The sequence below is a fragment of the Mesoplodon mirus genome (genome assembly GCF_964341445.2).
Source record: "Mesoplodon mirus genome assembly, contig: HAP1_SCAFFOLD_701, whole genome shotgun sequence".
NCBI classification, from domain to species: Eukaryota; Metazoa; Chordata; class Mammalia; order Artiodactyla; family Ziphiidae; genus Mesoplodon; species Mesoplodon mirus.
This window is the reverse complement of record NW_028295332.1, coordinates 261,568-282,492: the sequence shown is the minus strand read 5'-3', so window position 1 is coordinate 282,492 and position 20,925 is coordinate 261,568. Positions and strand designations below refer to the sequence as shown.

The window sequence follows — 20,925 nt, the reverse complement described above, 5'->3', positions numbered from 1 at the left end:
AGAAAGGACAGCCTCTTCAATAAGTGGTGCTGGGAAAACTGGATAGGGACATGTAGAAGTATGAGATTAGATCATTCCCTAACACCATACACAAAAAGAAGCTCAAAATGGATTAAAGACCTAAATGTAAGGCCAGAAACTATCAAACTCTTAGAGGAAAACATAGGCAGAACACTCTATGACATAAATCACAGCAAGATCCTTTTGGACCCACCTCCTAGAGAAATGGAAATAAAAACAAAGATAAACAAATGGGACCTAATGAAACTTCAAAGCTTTTGCACAGCAAAGGAAACCATAAACAAGACCAAAAGGCAACCCTCAGAATGGGAGAAAATATTTGCAAATGAAGCAACTGACAAAGGATTAATCTCCAAAATTTATAAACAGCTCATGCAGCTCAATAGCAAAAAAACAAACAACCCAATCCAAAAATGGGCAGAAGACTTAAATAGGCATTTCTCCACAGAAGATATACAGACTGCCAACAAACACATGAAAGAATGCTCAGCATCATTAATCATTAGAGAAATGCAAATCAAAACTACAATGAGATATCATCTCACACCAATCAGAATGGCCATCATCAAGAAATCTAGAAACAATAAATGCTGGAGAGGGTGTGGAGAAAAGGGAACCCTCTTGCACTGCTGGTGGGAATGTGAATTGGTACAGCCACTATGGAGAACAGTATGGAGGTTCCTTAAAAAACTACAAATAGAACTACCATATGACCCAGCAATCCCACTACTAGGCATATACCCTGAGAAAACCATAATTCAAAAAGAGACATGTACCAAAATGTTCATTGCAGCTCTATTCACAATAGCCCGGAGATGGAAAGAACCTAAGTGTCCATCATCGGATGAATGGATAAAGAAGATGTGGCACATATATACAATAGAATATTACTCAGCCATAAAAAGAAACGAAACTGAGCTATTTGTAATGAGGTGGAGAGACCTAGAGTCTGTCATACGGTGTGAAGTAAGTCAGAAAGAGAAAGACAAATACCGTATGCTAACACATATATATGGAATTTAAAAAAAAAATGTCATGAAGAACCTAGGGGTAAAACGGGAATAAAGACACAGACCTACTTGAGAATGGACTTGAGGATATGGGGAGGGGGAAGGGTAAGCTGTGACAAAGCGAAAGAGAGGCATGGACATATATACACTACCAAATGTAAGGTAGATAGATAGTGGGAAGCAGCCGCAGAGCACAGGGAGATCAGCTCGGTGCTTTGTGACCGCCTGGAGGGGTGGGATGGGGAGGGTGGGAGGGAGGGAGATGCATGAGGGAAGGGATGTGGGAACAGACGTATATGTATAACTGATTCACTTTGTTATAAAGCAGAAGCTAATAAAAAATAAATAAATAAATAAATAAATAAATAAAACACAAAAAATACAAAAATAAAAATGCTCCCTGCCTCAAAGGAGTTTACAATCCCTTAAAGGAGACAGATGATTCAATAGATCAGAAATACAGATACTATGTGAACACCAGTAAAACTGCCTAATCCATAAAGAGTCGGGGGGTAGGTATGGTTGGCCAAGTTTATCAGAATTTATGATTCTAGGGCTGAATCTTGAACATGGGTAGAAGTTAACCAGGTGAGAAGCGTGGGTCACGATACTCTAAGCAGAAGAAGCTTTATGGGCAAAGGCAGAGGCTGAAAAGCACAGTGCTTAGGGGACCTACAAGCAGTTCAGCTTGCGTGGAGGCAGCATGAGATCAAAGTCTGGGCTTGTAAGTAGGAACCATGCCAAGGAGTTTGGACCTGATTCTTAGAATACTGAGAACCACTGAGAGATTTAAGCAGGTTGTGATGGGATCAGATGTAAGTTTTAGAAAGAACCCTCTAGCTGCAGGACTGAAAAGGGTTTGAAGGGAGGCAAGGCATGAAGATAACACATAGTCTCTATATAATCCATATAATAGTGTCACCAGGGTCTGAACTAAGGAGGTGGCGGTAGGGATAGAGGATACAGGTAATGAACGAGCCGTTAAAGACGCTGACGTGAGAAAGCTTGATGAGGAACTGATTCCTTGAAGAAGGTGAGAGAGAAATCAAGGATGATTCCCTGGTTTAGGGTTTGGGAGACTGGGTGGGGGGTGATGCTGACCACTGAGATAGGAGCAGGTTTAGAAAGATGATTTCCCTTTGGAAATGTCGGATTTCAAATGCCTGTGGAAGGCCTAGGGGAGAATGCCCAGCATGCCCAGGGCAGTTTTTTATCCCCACTCACCTCTCACATCACCTGAGGGACTCTCCCTGCCTGCCTCCAGCCTGGAAGAAGGTCCACCAGATTACGGACATCTCTGCCCTGTGGGCAAGGACCAATTTCTTTTCATTTCTGTATCCCTGCTCAGGCTTTAGCACACAGTAGGTCAATGTGTATTTGTTGAATTGCCTCAAATTTACAGAAATACACTTCTTGGGGAATGAATAAGTTGCTTTTACAGATGGAAGACCAGAAAAACAGCTATGAGCAGAAGGCCAAGGAGACACTGCAGAAAGTGCTGGAGGAGAAAATGCGTGCAGGACAGCAACTGCAGAGCAAACAGGTGTGGGGATGCTCCATAATCCTTGGGGCTGGGAACCCTGGGGCAGTCTGGGTGGCAAGGGAGCCAGCTGCACAACCCCCTGGAACCCCCAAGGCACCACCCTCTCCTCTGATCTCCCTCAGCGGTCCCTGGCCCTGGCCGAGCACAAGTGTGAAGAGTGGAAGAGCCAGTACGAGAGCCACCCCCAGCATGCAACTGTCCCCTACCCTGCCAGCCCAGTAATCATGAATGCCGTCTTCCTTCTCTTTTTTACAATGTGGTACATATGGATTTTTTAAAAATGAGATTTAACCAGCTTTTAAACCTTTCTTCTTTCTAACAATATCAGTACTCTCTGACTCTCCAAATGCGCCTTTTCAAGTGGATTTAATTTATGGAAAAATCACCCTTCATACTTTCCCTTTCTTTTTTAAACCTCCCCATGGTAGTGTAATGTAGTAGAAGGAGATTTGGCCTGGGAGTTTGGACACCAGGGTTCTAGCGGCAGTAACCCACAGTTACACACGTTATATTATTAAAGAAAAAAAGTCACTTACAGAAATGTATGAGGCCATTATGCACATACACACAAATATATATTCACTCATATATCCATAAAAAAGTAGTCTGGAAGGTTCTATAAAATGTTAAAGGTGTTCATCCCAGGGTGGAGGAGATATACGTTAACTATATTACCCTCTTAAATTTTTACAGTAAATATATATTACTTTTATAATTTAAAAAGCCAAACTTTTCATTTTTAAAAACCTAAAACATGAAAGAAAACTGGAAAACCAACAAAATTAAAACAATCCCTAAGTCTGAGGCAATGATTTTTGTATCCGAGTACAAGTGATGAATGAAAATACTAAGAATGGTGTGTGACACCTTAAAGTATAGAAAAAAATACAGTAAGGCAAGTAGGCATTAAGATAATAGAATATAAAAAGTTACCCAGATATATTCAGACAATGGACTACTATTCCAGTAATAAAAAGAAATGAATTACTAATATGAGCTACACGGATGAGTCACAACAACATGAGGAGCCAAAGAAGCCACGTGCAACAGGGTACTTATTGTATGCTTCCATTCATATGAATTTCTAGAATAGGAAACACTAATACATAGTGAAAGAAAGCATGTCAGTGGTTGCCTGATGCCAGGCCTGGGAAACTGACTGTAAAAGGACAAGAAGGAACTTTTTGCAGGTATTGGAAGTGTTCTGTATCTTGACTTTGGCGATGACAATATAGATATACACATTTGTCAAAACTTATCAAATTACATGCTTAAAATGGGTACACCTTGTTGAATGTAATTCATACTTCAATAAAGTTGATTTTAAAGTTAAATTAAAAGTCACCTATGGGGACTTCCCTGGTGTCACAGTGGTTACAGAATTCGCCTGCTAATGCAGGGGACGTGGTTTCAAGCCCTAGTCTGGGGAGATCCCACATGCCGCCGAGCAACTAAGCCCGTGCGCCACAACTACAGAGCCTGTGCTCTACAGCCCGTGAGCCACAACTACTGAGCCCGTGTGCCACAACTACCGAAGCCCACGTGCCTAGAGCCCATGCTCCACAACAAGAGAAGCCACCACAGTGAGAAGCCGGCGCACTGCAACAAAGACACAATGCAGCCAAAAATAAATAAATTAATAATAATTTTTAAAAAAATAGTCCCCTAGACGTCTGAGTGAGACAGAGTTCCTTTAAGCTTTCAGTCCCAGCTCTTCTCTGAAGCCTCCCCTCATTCACCCTGGCAGCATGTGACCACTGTGCATCTCTTTAACACCTTATATTTATCGGTTCCATTCAGATTTGATGCTTGAAAAGTTTTGTATATTTTATGTCTATCTTCCATTCAACTTGGTTCCTCTAAGGCAGGAACAATAATCTCTTTCATAAATTGAGACCATTACAAAAACAGAATTATGTTCCCTTTCCTCCCAATCAGGGGAATTTGAAGTAGGATTGATGAAATCCTGGAAATCATAAGCAAAAATGTCATTTCTGCATTTTTATGGCCACAGGGTCCTGTGTTTTCATCAGATTCTTGAAGATATCACAGAGCCCAACAATGTTAAGAACCTCTGCTTTGAATCCATGTGCTTTCACCCAGCTCTGTGGTACAAGGCACCCTGCCCCTGGGGCAATCTGTCTGTGGTCCCTGCAAAGATGATAAACCCACATCAAAGACACTTACTCTTCTGCATGTCAGTGGACTCTACTGCCATCTCTTCCTCCACAATGACGTCACTATCGCCATCTTCAAGATTCATTTCTGTCTCATCTAGAACACTGTCTTCTTCCTCTTCCTCCTCCTCATCTTCCTTGGAGACATCCTTTAATGTGGCAAGTAGTCTGTTGTAACCAGAAACTTGTTCTGGTTCACTCTATGCTTCACTTTCAGAACTTGAAGTATCTATAAACTCTCTGACTAAAAGGAAAATGGGGATTTTAAAAACAAAACTTATACTGTTCTTGTTGCTACCCCACGACTATCATCAGGCCCACAGTGGAACCAAGTTCAGACTTTTCTAAATAAAAACTAGCTTTTCTGCAAATATGCAACCCTATCTATTCAACCAGACCTAGCACCAAATTTGTTTAAAACAGCTAATCTAGCTATGATTCTAGAAGCGCTTCCTCTTCTTTGAACTGCTCATGTTCCACATGGGAAGACAGCAAACTAAACACATGGAGCTTTAGGTTATAAGGCGATCTAACCTATGTGTCAGACATTTGGCACCTTTAAAGGAGCAACAGGAAAACTTACAACAAAAAAGTGTACTTTATTTCTGAGTCTGTGGTAATGAAATAAGACCTTTGATGATTTTGCACTCTATTTTATGTTAAGCAAACATGACATTCCCTCTGAGGATTCACCAAGAGCCCTCTGGTAAGCCTCCTTAACAGGTTCTAACAGGCTAATCTCTCAGGACAGTTTCATACTTTATACGATATTAGTTATCACAATGGCATTTTAACAGACATCTGCACTTAAAACTAAGCAATATTACTAAAATATAGCTTACATCTAAAATCAAAGAGAGTGGAAATGTAGCCAAACTTTAGTACCATATATAATCTTAGAAGTAACAGTCCAGAATCTACTATCATAAAGAAGGTATAAAGCATTACCAGTTGACAAGTCTGTGGTTTTGCTTCCTTTCTGGAAACCCTGAGAAGAAACAGGCAATGTTAAACTTTAACTACTAGTATGTAGCAATTAGGAAAAGTCTAATGATACAACTTTAAATGAACGTGGCAGACTATACCGTTATAAATACATTATATCTATTGTCAAGTAAAAACTCCATATGCATTTGGACAGGTTTTGGAAGGATATGCCAAATAGATAATAAGAGACGAATGAAAAAGTCTAACAAGACCACATGACAAATACTACAGTCACACAGTAACAGGCTCTCATCCAAAAGATGGGAAATTTTGGCAAATAAAAGCCCTCGGGGTTCACCTTTTCTAGCAAATTTCTTAAGTAGACTATCCCTCTAACTGTTGATAAAGCAGCCCAAAGGGGTGGGTTGAGCACTAAGATCATAACTGAGAGTCTGGACACTTAGAGAGGAACCCACAACTACCCAAACATTAGTTTCCTCATGGTCATTGAATAGATAGGTGATGTCGAGGGTCCCAAGCAATTTTTTTTTCATTTTTTTTAACTTATTTAATTTATTTATTTTTGCCTGCTATGGGTCTTCGTTGCTGCGCCCGGGCTTTCTCTAGTTGCGGCGAGAGGTGGCTTCTCTTGTTGCGGAGCAGGGGCTCTAGGCTCGCGGGCATCAGTAGTTGCACCACCCTGGCTCAGTAGTTGTGGCTCGCGGGCTCTGGAGTGCAGGCTCAATAGTTGTGGCGCACGGGCTTACTTGCACCGCGGCATGTGGGATCTTCCCGGACCAGGGCTCGAACCCCTGTCCCCTCCGTTGGCAGGCGGATTCTTAACCACTGCGCCACCAGGGAAGCCCCCAAGCAATTCTTTAAAAACATATAAAACGGGGCTCCCCTGGTGGCGCAGTGGTTGAGAGTCTGCCTGCCAATGCAGGGCACACGGGTTCGAGCCCTGGTCTGGGAGGATCCCACATGCCGCGGAGCAACTGGCCCCGTGAGCCACAATTACTGAGCCTGTGCGTCTGGAGCCTGTGCTCCGCAACAAGAGAGGCCGCGATAGTGAGAGGCCCGCGCACCGCGATGAGGAGTGGCCCCCACTTGCCGCAACTAGAGAAAGCCCTCGCACAGAAACGAAGACCCAACATAGCCATGAATAAATAAATAAAAATTTAAAAAAAAACATATAAAACGAACACAAGCTTATAAAATCTCTGCCCAGTCGCCACACAGGAGGCGTGCCGTCTAGCATCAAACTACAGGCTCAACAAAGGGTAGGAAGACCGGCGAAGAACCCCATCTCAGGCGGGAAGCCGCCAGGATCCCCGGGCGAGCTAGGCCGGCGCCGGGGCAGCGTGGCACGCGGCGGGAGCTGCCCTGTCACTACCCCCGGGGCACCGGCGGACCAAACGCGGGGACACGCGGGCTCCCACCGGGAAAGGACGCCGGCAGGGCCGGTCCCAGCCTTGCCTCTCCATACCTGTCATAGAAGGGATGCTCCTCGCCGAAATCCCTTAGATGCTTCTTCTGCTTTTTAGTTAGGGAGTCGAGCAGCTGGCTCTGGCTCCGGCTCCGGCTCCGGCTCCCGCGTTTGCCCATGGGGAAGACGTCAAGTCAGCCAACCTCCAAGAATCGCGTTTTTCACCTGGAAGTCGTCTCCTCAACCCACTCACGCGGGATTGCCAACGGCGCTTTACGGCGGAAGCAGGGTGCCGTAAAGCAGACCCGCTTTACGCCGCGCTTGTACGACAGGCGTTAGAACTTCCTGTTTCCCATTCCGCCCCCGAGCGAGGCTCTTTGGAAGCACGCGCACGCATGCGCAGCTTTTCTCTGAGCCCCGTAAGGCAGGCAGGCAGGGAGGCTTCGAGCTTCCCCAGGTGGGTAAATGGGTGGGTGTATTTTGTGCGTCTGTTTTGGCTGTGAGAATCAGCCTGCATAAACGTGTAGTAACTGAGATGGTTGAATGCAGTGCCTTTCTATTATGCCATAATACAAATACCAACTAACATTTAAGGCTGCCGGTGCATCTCAACTCATCCTCACAACAGTAAACAAATAGGCCTTGTTAATAAGCCTGATACTGGAGATGAGAAAGCTGATGCTTACAAAAGGTTACACACACACTAGCAAGAGAGGAGATGGAAACCTAATTCTCTCTGATGCGACCACAGGCTTTTCCCACTAGGATCTGCCACATGCGTGTGCTGTGTGAAGAATGAGGACGCAAGGCTGAGATTCCCGCCCTTACCCTACCCCCTCATTTTCTGAAAGTATTGCAAGGGCCCTTGGTAACACATCTGTTCTGGCATTTTTCATGTTATAAAAGCAAAAACACATCCAGAGAGGTAAAGTGACTTTCCTAAATCACCCGGAGAGTCGATGTTAGAGAAAGCAGTCAAACTCAATAAAGTGTCTCAAAACTGAATTGGGGCAAATTGGGATGGAAAACTTTTAAAGGGTAAGTAACTTTTCTATATCTGGGTCGTGGTGGTGGTTACACCTGGTATACAATTACCAAAATTAATCAGACTGTACCTTTGAAATTGGTACATTTTAATGCAAGTAAATAATAATCTCAATAAACAAAGAGGTCAAAACAGCGCAACTGGACTTAATACTCTAGAGACAGGCAGAGTGTGCAGGGATACTTAAAAACCACAGGATAGGGCTTCCCTGGTGGCGCAGTGGTTGAGAGTCCGCCTGCCGATGCAGGGGACGCGGGTTCGTGCCCCGGTCCGGGAAGATCCCACATGCCGCAGAGCGGCTGGGCCCGTGAGCCATGGCCGCTGAGCCTGCGCGTCCGGAGCCTGTGCTCTGCAACGGGAGAGGCCACAACAGTGAGAGGCCCGCGTACCGAAAACAAACAAACAAAACATGAAAATGTCTCCAAAGTCTTTTGGAGGTGGGCAGCATCAGTAGCGAATCGGCTGCTCCAGGAAGGCGTCGGAAAGGAAGATTTAATGTCCTTGTCACCCATACAGACATCACCGTGATTTCGCTGAAGTCCAAATCGGTTCACATAACCCCCTTGCTTGAAATCCTTTAAGAGTTCCTCACCTTACATGGGATTGGGCCTCAATGCCCCAGCAAGGCATGCAAGGCCTTTAGTGGGCTGAATCCTCACCTGTCCGTCTCTCCAACCTCTCTACTCCCACCCACCCACCTCAGCAACAGGGTCCACAGGCAGTTCTCCAAACACATCCTTCCACCTTGCTCATGCTATTCCCTCTCCCTGGAACCTTCTTTCCCAGGAAACCCTGACTCGGTGCATCCTCTGTGCAACTCCCCATGACCTTTCCTCTCTCCTCCACAGCAAGAGGAGCTTCTTTATCTTCTGGGTTCCTAAAACCCTTTGTAGACACCCTTCTAATCTAGCCCATGACAACATAATTATTTGTTAATTGCTTTGTCTCCCCCAACTAGACTATGAGGTCTTTCAAGGGGAAAGCCTGAGGTCTGAGCTTTTTAAATCATTAATGCCTAACATTATGACAGGAACATGGTAACTGTTTAGAAAATGTTTGATAAATGAATGAAGGTTTGCCTGCTAAGCCTCTGCCAGAAAAATGTGAAAAACAGAATGTAGTTACACCAACATTCCACTAGAGAGAGGGAGGTAAAACTTTATCCCCTCTAGTGTAGCATTTTAGCCTTGTTCTCAGTCAGGTGAATATAATCTGATAAAATATTTCAGTTTTAGGCTAGGCCTAATATAAAACAACCTCTGATAAGCTTGAGGAAACATAATTATTACAGGTCACTCTATGCCAGGCTCTGGGTTTGACAATGGATAGTTCTTCTGGGTACAGATGAACAGAAAGTGAATGAATAGGCACTATATATAATATGAATAGGCACTATATATAATAGTGTTTTACATTTTCAAGTTATGTAGAGTGCATTGAAATGCATTACAAAGCTTTTCTCTTTTCAGACATAATCTCGTTATCTAAAACATGTTCCACCTAGAAAACTCATTGCTCCTTACACAATAAACGCTGTGGAATCCGATGACTACCCAGCTCTCTAATTTCCTGTTCCCCTATATCCCTCATACCCTGTCTTGAACACACACACATGCTGTTCATGAAGTCAGCTGAAACAACTCATACAGCCTAAAATCTAGAATCTAGATTAATCTCAAGTTCAATACCGATGTTCAATGAGCGTGACAGGCTGACAAACGCTCAAAGGCAGCAGATGACCCTCCCCCACCGGCCCCCAACCCCCAGCAGCACCAAAACTCTGACTGAGCTGCTTCCTTAGCACCCAGCATCTATCAGTTTAGCATTTATCACAGTGTATCGTAAGAGTCTGCGTACTTATCCATACCTGGATGAGGCTGAGAGCTCCTTGAAGAGGCTGGAATGGATCTTATTCTTTCCCCCAGCCTCAGCTACTAGCACAGCACCTGGCACGTGGTGTTTAGTACTTTTTTTTTCAATGAATAAACAAGCTCATTTCATTATACAGGTAGCGAGAGACTGATTTCTGCCAGCACTCTCAGGAAGAGGCTGGATGGCTTTGGGGTGTATACAGACATGTATGCATACATGTGGTGGAGGAGACTGTCTGATTTGAGGCATCTAGGAGGAGACAGATGTGTGGGTGCACACACACCTTCCCCAGAATCTTCCCAAATCAGTAGCTGAGGTGTCGGAGCTTTCATAATTAGAGAGTCATACCTTTGGATTATTTATGGCTCCCTGTCAACATATCTTGAACACATGTGCCCTTGTTACCACTTATATTATCACATAAATTTCAAAACTCAAACTTCCCCAGCATCTGATCTGTATCCTCAAATTGTGCTCCTTCCCCACCTTCCCATTCCTGCTCTGTTGAGAATCTCAGATAGACTCCTGTTTACTTCCTGTGGTTTGTATTAGGACATAGTTTGCCTTTTCAAATACATCACTATATGTCAAATAAGCTCTTTCAAATCATGTACACCATAATACTTGCAAGGGATTAAAACACATCAATTTGTATAATTCCATGAGTTCATAATGATACTAAAAATTAAAAAAAAAACTTGATTGGTCAACCTGAGAAGATCCAGTGAATTGACTCCTTGTGTTGAAAATTAGTAAATGAAGGGAGAGAATCAAGCATTTCTTCTGCTTTTCCTATACAAACAGTACCACTGGGTAAGCAAAATTTAGGGGAAGGAAAAGCTTGCTTTCATAGAAATAGTCCAGCAAGTAAGTGAAGAAGAAATGATAGAATTAGAATATCACCTCATGATAGAATTAGAATGTGACCTCTAATGAATTCACGAATTTAGACATTGATTACCAATGACTGGTAACATCACAAAATGAAAGACAACCAGACGGTATACGCCTCCTGATGGAAGTCTAAAATATCAGCTATAATGAAATCTGATCAAAGTTCTAAATCCCACAATGTATTCGCGAGAGACACAGAGAACAGCAGAACATGTTCAACTAACAGTGTAAAAAAAAAAAAAAAGACGACATTTATGAGACAATCAGAAATCTGAATACTGACTGGTTACATGATGATATTAAATAATTGTTATCATCTTTTTTTTGAGGTGAAATAGTGCCATTGTAGCTATGTTAAAGAAAGAACCCTTATCTTTTAGATATTTAGAAATAAATATTTACAGATAAAATATACAATGTCTGGGATTTGCTTCAAAAATAATACAGGGGCGGGAGTTAGGGGTAGTGGGTGGGCATACCTTGCATTGAAGCCGAGGGATGGGAACATGGGAGTGTATTATACTGTTTTGTCTACTTTTGTATATACTTGAAATTTTCCAAAGAAAAAGTTTTTAATAAAGAAAAACTAACACTTTTCTGAATATTCTGACCATCTTGTCTTAAGGGACAGCCACCCCCCTCCCACCCCTTGAGATCGTTATCCTAGGGAGTCTCCCCGAATTGAAAATACCCAAGTAACATTAATTCATCAGCCTCTCTTTACAAACTAGTATAAAAGATTATTTCCTGGATTGTTTTTACCCCTGAAAATACTGAGTCCCTGAGGGCAAAGGGCAAAGACAACCCTGCAGGAGGGAAAGGGAAGGGCTGAGCGTGAGAAGAAGAAAGGGAAGAACAAATTTTGCCTTTATTACAATTTTCCCAGGGCCTTCACTAGTTGGCACATGCATCTTCTTTGTGTGAGTTTTACTAAGAGAACTTTCACTGGAGACATGAAAAATATGTTTCAATTCCGAACTCTCAGGTTAAAATTTCACAAAGCATCCCCTTTTATGTTGTCAAAGGCTAATATAAATATTTTCAGAAGCGGGCTCAGTGAGCCAATGATGAGAGCACTTGGGTGGAGCTAGGGCACAGTTGTGTCTGAACCTGGGAACAGTCTAGACCTGTCCATAGGACTACAATGACATGGAAAGCAGGAGAGAGTAAAGAGTCACATCAAGTGCTCAAGAGTATAGCTTTTTATAGCAGATCTCTGGAAGAACACCAAGAAACTGGTTGCCTCTGGGGAGGGAAGCTGGGGCACTTGGAATAGGGTGGGAGGAGAAAAAACATTGTATGACTTTATTGTCATAGCCAGGTTATACTGTGGATGGTGCCTTAGAATGTATGATGACATTTGCAAACAGCCTTTTGTTTACGTAAGTGACTGTACTTTTTATCTTGAAATGAGACAGAAGACACATGTCTGTTTGTTTCTGGGTTCCTTGGCTGGGCCATCTGCTGGCACTACCTGCTGTTTGCATATTTTCTTGATACTCCCTCCCCTTGCCTCCGTACGCCACCCTAAGCTCCCAGAATCTAATTAGGAGTAGATGGTCCCCAGAACGACAAAACTAGGATTTTAAGAGTTGTAGTGCGACTTCTATAGGTGTGACATGGTATTGGACAAAGCTCCAATTCTCTCACAGACACTCCTCTAAGAGCAGAGGCAGTGAACACTATCTTTGATGGCTCCTATTTTACCTTAAATATTCAGGTGAATTCTGTGGTTTATGATTGACATTGTAAGTTACTATTAGAAAAAAAGTGTCTCTGTGTTTATCCTGTGGTTTTTGTTTTGTTTGTTTGTTTTCGGTACGCGGGCCTCTCACTGTTGTGGCCTCTCCCGTTGCAGAGCACAGGCTCCGGACGCGCAGGCTCAGCGGCCATGGCTCACGGGCCCAGCCGCTTCGCGGCACGTGGGATCTTCCCGGACCGGGGCACGAACCCGCGTCCCCTGCATCGGCAGGCGGACTCTCAACCACTGCGCCACCAGGGAAGCCCTATCCTGTGGTTTTTAAGTATCCCTGCACACTCTGCCTGTCTCTAGAGTATTAAGTCCAGTTGCGCTGTTTTGACCTCTTTGTTTATTGAGATTATTATTTACTTGCATTAAAATGTACCAATTTCAAAGGTACAGTCTGATTAATTTTGGTAATTGTATACCAGGTGTAACCACCACCACGACCCAGATATAGAAAAGTTACTTACCCTTTAAAAGTTTTCCATCCCAATTTGCCCCAATTCAGTTTTGAGACACTTTATTGAGTTTGACTGCTTTCTCTAACATCGACTCTCCGGGTGATTTAGGAAAGTCACTTTACCTCTCTGGATGTGTTTTTGCTTTTATAACATGAAAAATGCCAGAACAGATGTGTTACCAAGGGCCCTTGCAATACTTTCAGAAAATGAGGGGGTAGGGTAAGGGCGGGAATCTCAGCCTTGCGTCCTCATTCTTCACACAGCACACGCATGTGGCAGATCCTAGTGGGAAAAGCCTGTGGTCGCATCAGAGAGAATTAGGTTTCCATCTCCTCTCTTGCTAGTGTGTGTGTAACCTTTTGTAAGCATCAGCTTTCTCATCTCCAGTATCAGGCTTATTAACAAGGCCTATTTGTTTACTGTTGTGAGGATGAGTTGAGATGCACCGGCAGCCTTAAATGTTAGTTGGTATTTGTATTATGGCATAATAGAAAGGCACTGCATTCAACCATCTCAGTTACTACACGTTTATGCAGGCTGATTCTCACAGCCAAAACAGACGCACAAAGTACACCCACCCATTTACCCACCTGGGGAAGCTCGAAGCCTCCCTGCCTGCCTGCCTTACGGGGCTCAGAGAAAAGCTGCGCATGCGTGCGCGTGCTTCCAAAGAGCCTCGCTCGGGGGCGGAATGGGAAACAGGAAGTTCTAACGCCTGTCGTACAAGCGCGGCGTAAAGCGGGTCTGCTTTACGGCACCCTGCTTCCGCCGTAAAGCGCCGTTGGCAATCCCGCGTGAGTGGGTTGAGGAGACGACTTCCAGGTGAAAAACGCGATTCTTGGAGGTTGGCTGACTTGACGTCTTCCCCATGGGCAAACGCGGGAGCCGGAGCCGGAGCCGGAGCCAGAGCCAGCTGCTCGACTCCCTAACTAAAAAGCAGAAGAAGCATCTAAGGGATTTCGGCGAGGAGCATCCCTTCTATGACAGGTATGGAGAGGCAAGGCTGGGACCGGCCCTGCCGGCGTCCTTTCCCGGTGGGAGCCCGCGTGTCCCCGCGTTTGGTCCGCCGGTGCCCCGGGGGTAGTGACAGGGCAGCTCCCGCCGCGTGCCACGCTGCCCCGGCGCCGGCCTAGCTCGCCCGGGGATCCTGGCGGCTTCCCGCCTGAGATGGGGTTCTTCGCCGGTCTTCCTACCCTTTGTTGAGCCTGTAGTTTGATGCTAGACGGCACGCCTCCTGTGTGGCGACTGGGCAGAGATTTTATAAGCTTGTGTTCGTTTTATATGTTTTTTTTTAAATTTTTATTTATTTATTCATGGCTATGTTGGGTCTTCGTTTCTGTGCGAGGGCTTTCTCTAGTTGCGGCAAGTGGGGGCCACTCCTCATCGCGGTGCGCGGGCCTCTCACTATCGCGGCCTCTCTTGTTGCGGAGCACAGGCTCCAGACGCACAGGCTCAGTAATTGTGGCTCACGGGGCCAGTTGCTCCGCGGCATGTGGGATCCTCCCAGACCAGGGCTCGAACCCGTGTGCCCTGCATTGGCAGGCAGACTCTCAACCACTGCGCCACCAGGGGAGCCCCGTTTTATATGTTTTTAAAGAATTGCTTGGGGGCTTCCCTGGTGGCGCAGTGGTTAAGAATCCGCCTGCCAACGGAGGGGACAGGGGTTCGAGCCCTGGTCCGGGAAGATCCCACATGCCGCGGTGCAAGTAAGCCCGTGCGCCACAACTATTGAGCCTGCACTCCAGAGCCCGCGAGCCACAACTACTGAGCCAGGGTGGTGCAACTACTGATGCCCGCGAGCCTAGAGCCCCTGCTCCGCAACAAGAGAAGCCACCTCTCGCCGCAACTAGAGAAAGCCCGGGCGCAGCAACGAAGACCCATAGCAGGCAAAAATAAATAAATTAAATAAGTTAAAAAAAATGAAAAAAAAATTGCTTGGGACCCTCGACATCACCTATCTATTCAATGACCATGAGGAAACTAATGTTTGGGTAGTTGTGGGTTCCTCTCTAAGTGTCCAGACTCTCAGTTATGATCTTAGTGCTCAACCCACCCCTTTGGGCTGCTTTATCAACAGTTAGAGGGATAGTCTACTTAAGAAATTTGCTAGAAAAGGTGAACCCCGAGGGCTTTTATTTGCCAAAATTTCCCATCTTTTGGATGAGAGCCTGTTACTGTGTGACTGTAGTATTTGTCATGTGGTCTTGTTAGACTTTTTCATTCGTCTCTTATTATCTATTTGGCATATCCTTCCAAAACCTGTCCAAATGCATATGGAGTTTTTACTTGACAATAGATATAATGTATTTATAACGGTATAGTCTGCCACGTTCATTTAAAGTTGTATCATTAGACTTTTCCTAATTGCTACATACTAGTAGTTAAAGTTTAACATTGCCTGTTTCTTCTCAGGGTTTCCAGAAAGGAAGCAAAACCACAGACTTGTCAACTGGTAATGCTTTATACCTTCTTTATGATAGTAGATTCTGGACTGTTACTTCTAAGATTATATATGGTACTAAAGTTTGGCTACATTTCCACTCTCTTTGATTTTAGATGTAAGCTATATTTTAGTAATATTGCTTAGTTTTAAGTGCAGATGTCTGTTAAAATGCCATTGTGATAACTAATATCGTATAAAGTATGAAACTGTCCTGAGAGATTAGCCTGTTAGAACCTGTTAAGGAGGCTTACCAGAGGGCTCTTGGTGAATCCTCAGAGGGAATGTCATGTTTGCTTAACATAAAATAGAGTGCAAAATCATCAAAGGTCTTATTTCATTACCACAGACTCAGAAATAAAGTACACTTTTTTGTTGTAAGTTTTCCTGTTGCTCCTTTAAAGGTGCCAAATGTCTGACACATAGGTTAGATCGCCTTATAACCTAAAGCTCCATGTGTTTAGTTTGCTGTCTTCCCATGTGGAACATGAGCAGTTCAAAGAAGAGGAAGCGCTTCTAGAATCATAGCTAGATTAGCTGTTTTAAACAAATTTGGTGCTAGGTCTGGTTGAATAGATAGGGTTGCATATTTGCAGAAAAGCTAGTTTTTATTTAGAAAAGTCTGAACTTGGTTCCACTGTGGGCCTGATGATAGTCGTGGGGTAGCAACAAGAACAGTATAAGTTTTGTTTTTAAAATCCCCATTTTCCTTTTAGTCAGAGAGTTTATAGATACTTCAAGTTCTGAAAGTGAAGCATAGAGTGAACCAGAACAAGTTTCTGGTTACAACAGACTACTTGCCACATTAAAGGATGTCTCCAAGGAAGATGAGGAGGAGGAAGAGGAAGAAGACAGTGTTCTAGATGAGACAGAAATGAATCTTGAAGATGGCGATAGTGACGTCATTGTGGAGGAAGAGATGGCAGTAGAGTCCACTGACATGCAGAAGAGTAAGTGTCTTTGATGTGGGTTTATCATCTTTGCAGGGACCACAGACAGATTGCCCCAGGGGCAGGGTGCCTTGTACCACAGAGCTGGGTGAAAGCACATGGATTCAAAGCAGAGGTTCTTAACATTGTTGGGCTCTGTGATATCTTCAAGAATCTGATGAAAACACAGGACCCTGTGGCCATAAAAATGCAGAAATGACATTTTTGCTTATGATTTCCAGGATTTCATCAATCCTACTTCAAATTCCCCTGATTGGGAGGAAAGGGAACATAATTCTGTTTTTGTAATGGTCTCAATTTATGAAAGAGATTATTGTTCCTGCCTTAGAGGAACCAAGTTGAATGGAAGATAGACATAAAATATACAAAACTTTTCAAGCATCAAATCTGAATGGAACCGATAAATATAAGGTGTTAAAGAGATGCACAGTGGTCACATGCTGCCAGGGTGAATGAGGGGAGGCTTCAGAGAAGAGCTGGGACTGAAAGCTTAAAGGAACTCTGTCTCACTCAGACGTCTAGGGGACTATTTTTTTAAAAATTATTATTAATTTATTTATTTTTGGCTGCATTGTGTCTTTGTTGCAGTGCGCCGGCTTCTCACTGTGGTGGCTTCTCTTGTTGTGGAGCATGGGCTCTAGGCACGTGGGCTTCGGTAGTTGTGGCACACGGGCTCAGTAGTTGTGGCTCACGGGCTGTAGAGCACAGGCTCTGTAGTTGTGGCGCACGGGCTTAGTTGCTCGGCGGCATGTGGGATCTCCCCAGACTAGGGCTTGAAACCACGTCCCCTGCATTAGCAGGCGAATTCTGTAACCACTGTGACACCAGGGAAGTCCCCATAGGTGACTTTTAATTTAACTTTAAAATCAACTTTATTGAAGTATGAATTACATTCAACAAGGTGTACCCATTTTAAGCATGTAATTTGATAAGTTTTGACAAATGTGTATATCTATATTGTCATCGCCAAAGTCAAGATACAGAACACTTCCAATACCTGCAAAAAGTTCCTTCTTGTCCTTTTACAGTCAGTTTCCCAGGCCTGGCATCAGGCAACCACTGACATGCTTTCTTTCACTATGTATTAGTGTTTCCTATTCTAGAAATTCATATGAATGGAAGCATACAATAAGTACCCTGTTGCACGTGGCTTCTTTGGCTCCTCATGTTGTTGTGACTCATCCGTGTAGCTCATATTAGTAATTCATTTCTTTTTATTACTGGAATAGTAGTCCATTGTCTGAATATATCTGGGTAACTTTTTATATTCTATTATCTTAATGCCTACTTGCCTTACTGTATTTTTTTCTATACTTTAAGGTGTCACACACCATTCTTAGTATTTTCATTCATCACTTGTACTCGGATACAAAAATCATTGCCTCAGACTTAGGGATTGTTTTAATTTTGTTGGTTTTCCAGTTTTCTTTCATGTTTTAGGTTTTTAAAAATGAAAAGTTTGGCTTTTTAAATTATAAAAGTAATATATATTTACTGTAAAAATTTAAGAGGGTAATATAGTTAACGTATATCTCCTCCACCCTGGGATGAACACCTTTAACATTTTATAGAACCTTCCAGACTACTTTTTTATGGATATATGAGTGAATATATATTTGTGTGTATGTGCATAATGGCCTCATACATTTCTGTAAGTGACTTTTTTTCTTTAATAATATAACGTGTGTAACTGTGGGTTACTGCCGCTAGAACCCTGGTGTCCAAACTCCCAGGCCAAATCTCCTTCTACTACATTACACTACCATGGGGAGGTTTAAAAAAGAAAGGGAAAGTATGAAGGGTGATTTTTCCATAAATTAAATCCACTTGAAAAGGCGCATTTGGAGAGTCAGAGAGTACTGATATTGTTAGAAAGAAGAAAGGTTTAAAAGCTGGTTAAATCTCATTTTTAAAAAATCCATATGTACCACATTGTAAAAAAGAGAAGGAAGACGGCATTCATGATTACTGGGCTGGCAGGGTAGGGGACAGTTGCATGCTGGGGGTGGCTCTCGTACTGGCTCTTCCACTCTTCACACTTGTGCTCGGCCAGGGCCAGGGACCGCTGAGGGAGATCAGAGGAGAGGGTGGTGCCTTGGGGGTTCCAGGGGGTTGTGCAGCTGGCTCCCTTGCCACCCAGACTGCCCCAGGGTTCCCAGCCCCAAGGATTATGGAGCATCCCCACACCTGTTTGCTCTGCAGTTGCTGTCCTGCACGCATTTTCTCCTCCAGCACTTTCTGCAGTGTCTCCTTGGCCTTCTGCTCATAGCTGTTTTTCTGGTCTTCCATCTGTAAAAGCAACTTATTCATTCCCCAAGAAGTGTATTTCTGTAAATTTGAGGCAATTCAACAAATACACATTGACCTACTGTGTGCTAAAGCCTGAGCAGGGATACAGAAATGAAAAGAAATTGGTCCTTGCCCACAGGGCAGAGATGTCCGTAATCTGGTGGACCTTCTTCCAGGCTGGAGGCAGGCAGGGAGAGTCCCTCAGGTGATGTGAGAGGTGAGTGGGGATAAAAAACTGCCCTGGGCATGCTGGGCATTCTCCCCTAGGCCTTCCACAGGCATTTGAAATCCGACATTTCCAAAGGGAAATCATCTTTCTAAACCTGCTCCTATCTCAGTGGTCAGCATCACCCCCCACCCAGTCTCCCAAACCCTAAACCAGGGAATCATCCTTGATTTCTCTCTCACCTTCTTCAAGGAATCAGTTCCTCATCAAGCTTTCTCACGTCAGCGTCTTTAACGGCTCGTTCATTACCTGTATCCTCTATCCCTACCGCCACCTCCTTAGTTCAGACCCTGGTGACACTATTATATGGATTATATAGAGACTATGTGTTATCTTCATGCCTTGCCTCCCTTCAAACCCTTTTCAGTCCTGCAGCTAGAGGGTTCTTTCTAAAACTTACATCTGATCCCATCACAACCTGCTTAAATCTCTCAGTGGTTCTCAGTATTCTAAGAATCAGGTCCAAACTCCTTGGCATGGTTCCTACTTACAAGCCCAGACTTTGATCTCATGCTGCCTCCACGCAAGCTGAACTGCTTGTAGGTCCCCTAAGCACTGTGCTTTTCAGCCTCTGCCTTTGCCCATAAAGCTTCTTCTGCTTAGAGTATCGTGACCCACGCTTCTCACCTGGTTAACTTCTACCCATGTTCAAGATTCAGCCCTAGAATCATAAATTCTGATAAACTTGGCCAACCATACCTACCCCCCGACTCTTTATGGATTAGGCAGTTTTACTGGTGTTCACATAGTATCTGTATTTCTGATCTATTGAATCATCTGTCTCCTTTAAGGGATTGTAAACTCCTTTGAGGCAGGGAGCATTTTTATTTTTGTATTTTTTGTGTTTTATTTATTTATTTATTTATTTATTTATTTTTTATTAGCTTCTGCTTTATAACAAAGTGAATCAGTTATACATATACGTCTGTTCCCACATCCCTTCCCTCATGCATCTCCCTCCCTCCCACCCTCCCCATCCCACCCCTCCAGGCGGTCACAAAGCACCGAGCTGATCTCCCTGTGCTCTGCGGCTGCTTCCCACTATCTATCTACCTTACATTTGGTAGTGTATATATGTCCATGCCTCTCTTTCGCTTTGTCACAGCTTACCCTTCCCCCTCCCCATATCCTCAAGTCCATTCTCAAGTAGGTCTGTGTCTTTATTCCCGTTTTACCCCTAGGTTCTTCATGACATTTTTTTTTTAAATTCCATATATATGTGTTAGCATACGGTATTTGTCTTTCTCTTTCTGACTTACTTCACACCGTATGACAGACTCTAGGTCTCTCCACCTCATTACAAATAGCTCAGTTTCGTTTCTTTTTATGGCTGAGTAATATTCTATTGTATATATGTGCCACATCTTCTTTATCCATTCATCCGATGATGGACACTTAGGTTCTTTCCATCTCCGGGCTATTGTGAATAGAGCTGCAATGAACATTTTGGTACATGTCTCTTTTTGAATTATGGTTTTCTCAGGGTATATGCCTAGTAGTGGGATTGCTGGGTCATATGGTAGTTCTATTTGTAGTTTTTTAAGGAACCTCCATACTGTTCTCCATAGTGGCTGTACCAATTCACATTCCCACCAGCAGTGCAAGAGGGTTCCCTTTTCTCCACACCCTCTCCAGCATTTATTGTTTCTAGATTTCTTGATGATGGCCATTCTGATTGGTGTGAGATGATATCTCATTGTAGTTTTGATTTGCATTTCTCTAATGATTAATGATGCTGAGCATTCTTTCATGTGTTTGTTGGCAGTCTGTATATCTTCTGTGGAGAAATGCCTATTTAAGTCTTCTGCCCATTTTTGGATTGGGTTGTTTGTTTTTTTGCTATTGAGCTGCATGAGCTGTTTATAAATTTTGGAGATTAATCCTTTGTCAGTTGCTTCAT

General features: G+C 43.7%; 2 protein-coding genes across 2 annotated transcripts in view; one reads left to right on the top strand and one right to left on the bottom strand.

Moving 5' to 3' along the window:
- Positions 1 to 5,629, bottom strand: part of LOC309797545 (BCL-6 corepressor-like) — a 28,835-nt gene extending 23,206 nt beyond the window's left edge. The window contains exon 1 of the mRNA XM_082646041.1: positions 4,762 to 5,629. The gene's annotated coding sequence lies outside the window, so the exon portion shown is untranslated. The remainder of the gene's footprint in view (positions 1 to 4,761) is intronic.
- Positions 5,630 to 15,642: 10,013 nt separating this feature from the next.
- LOC309797542 (BCL-6 corepressor-like) overlaps positions 15,643 to 20,925 on the top strand; it is a 29,237-nt gene continuing 23,954 nt past the window's right edge. The window contains 1 exon segment of the mRNA XM_082646040.1: positions 15,643 to 16,510. The gene's annotated coding sequence lies outside the window, so the exon portion shown is untranslated.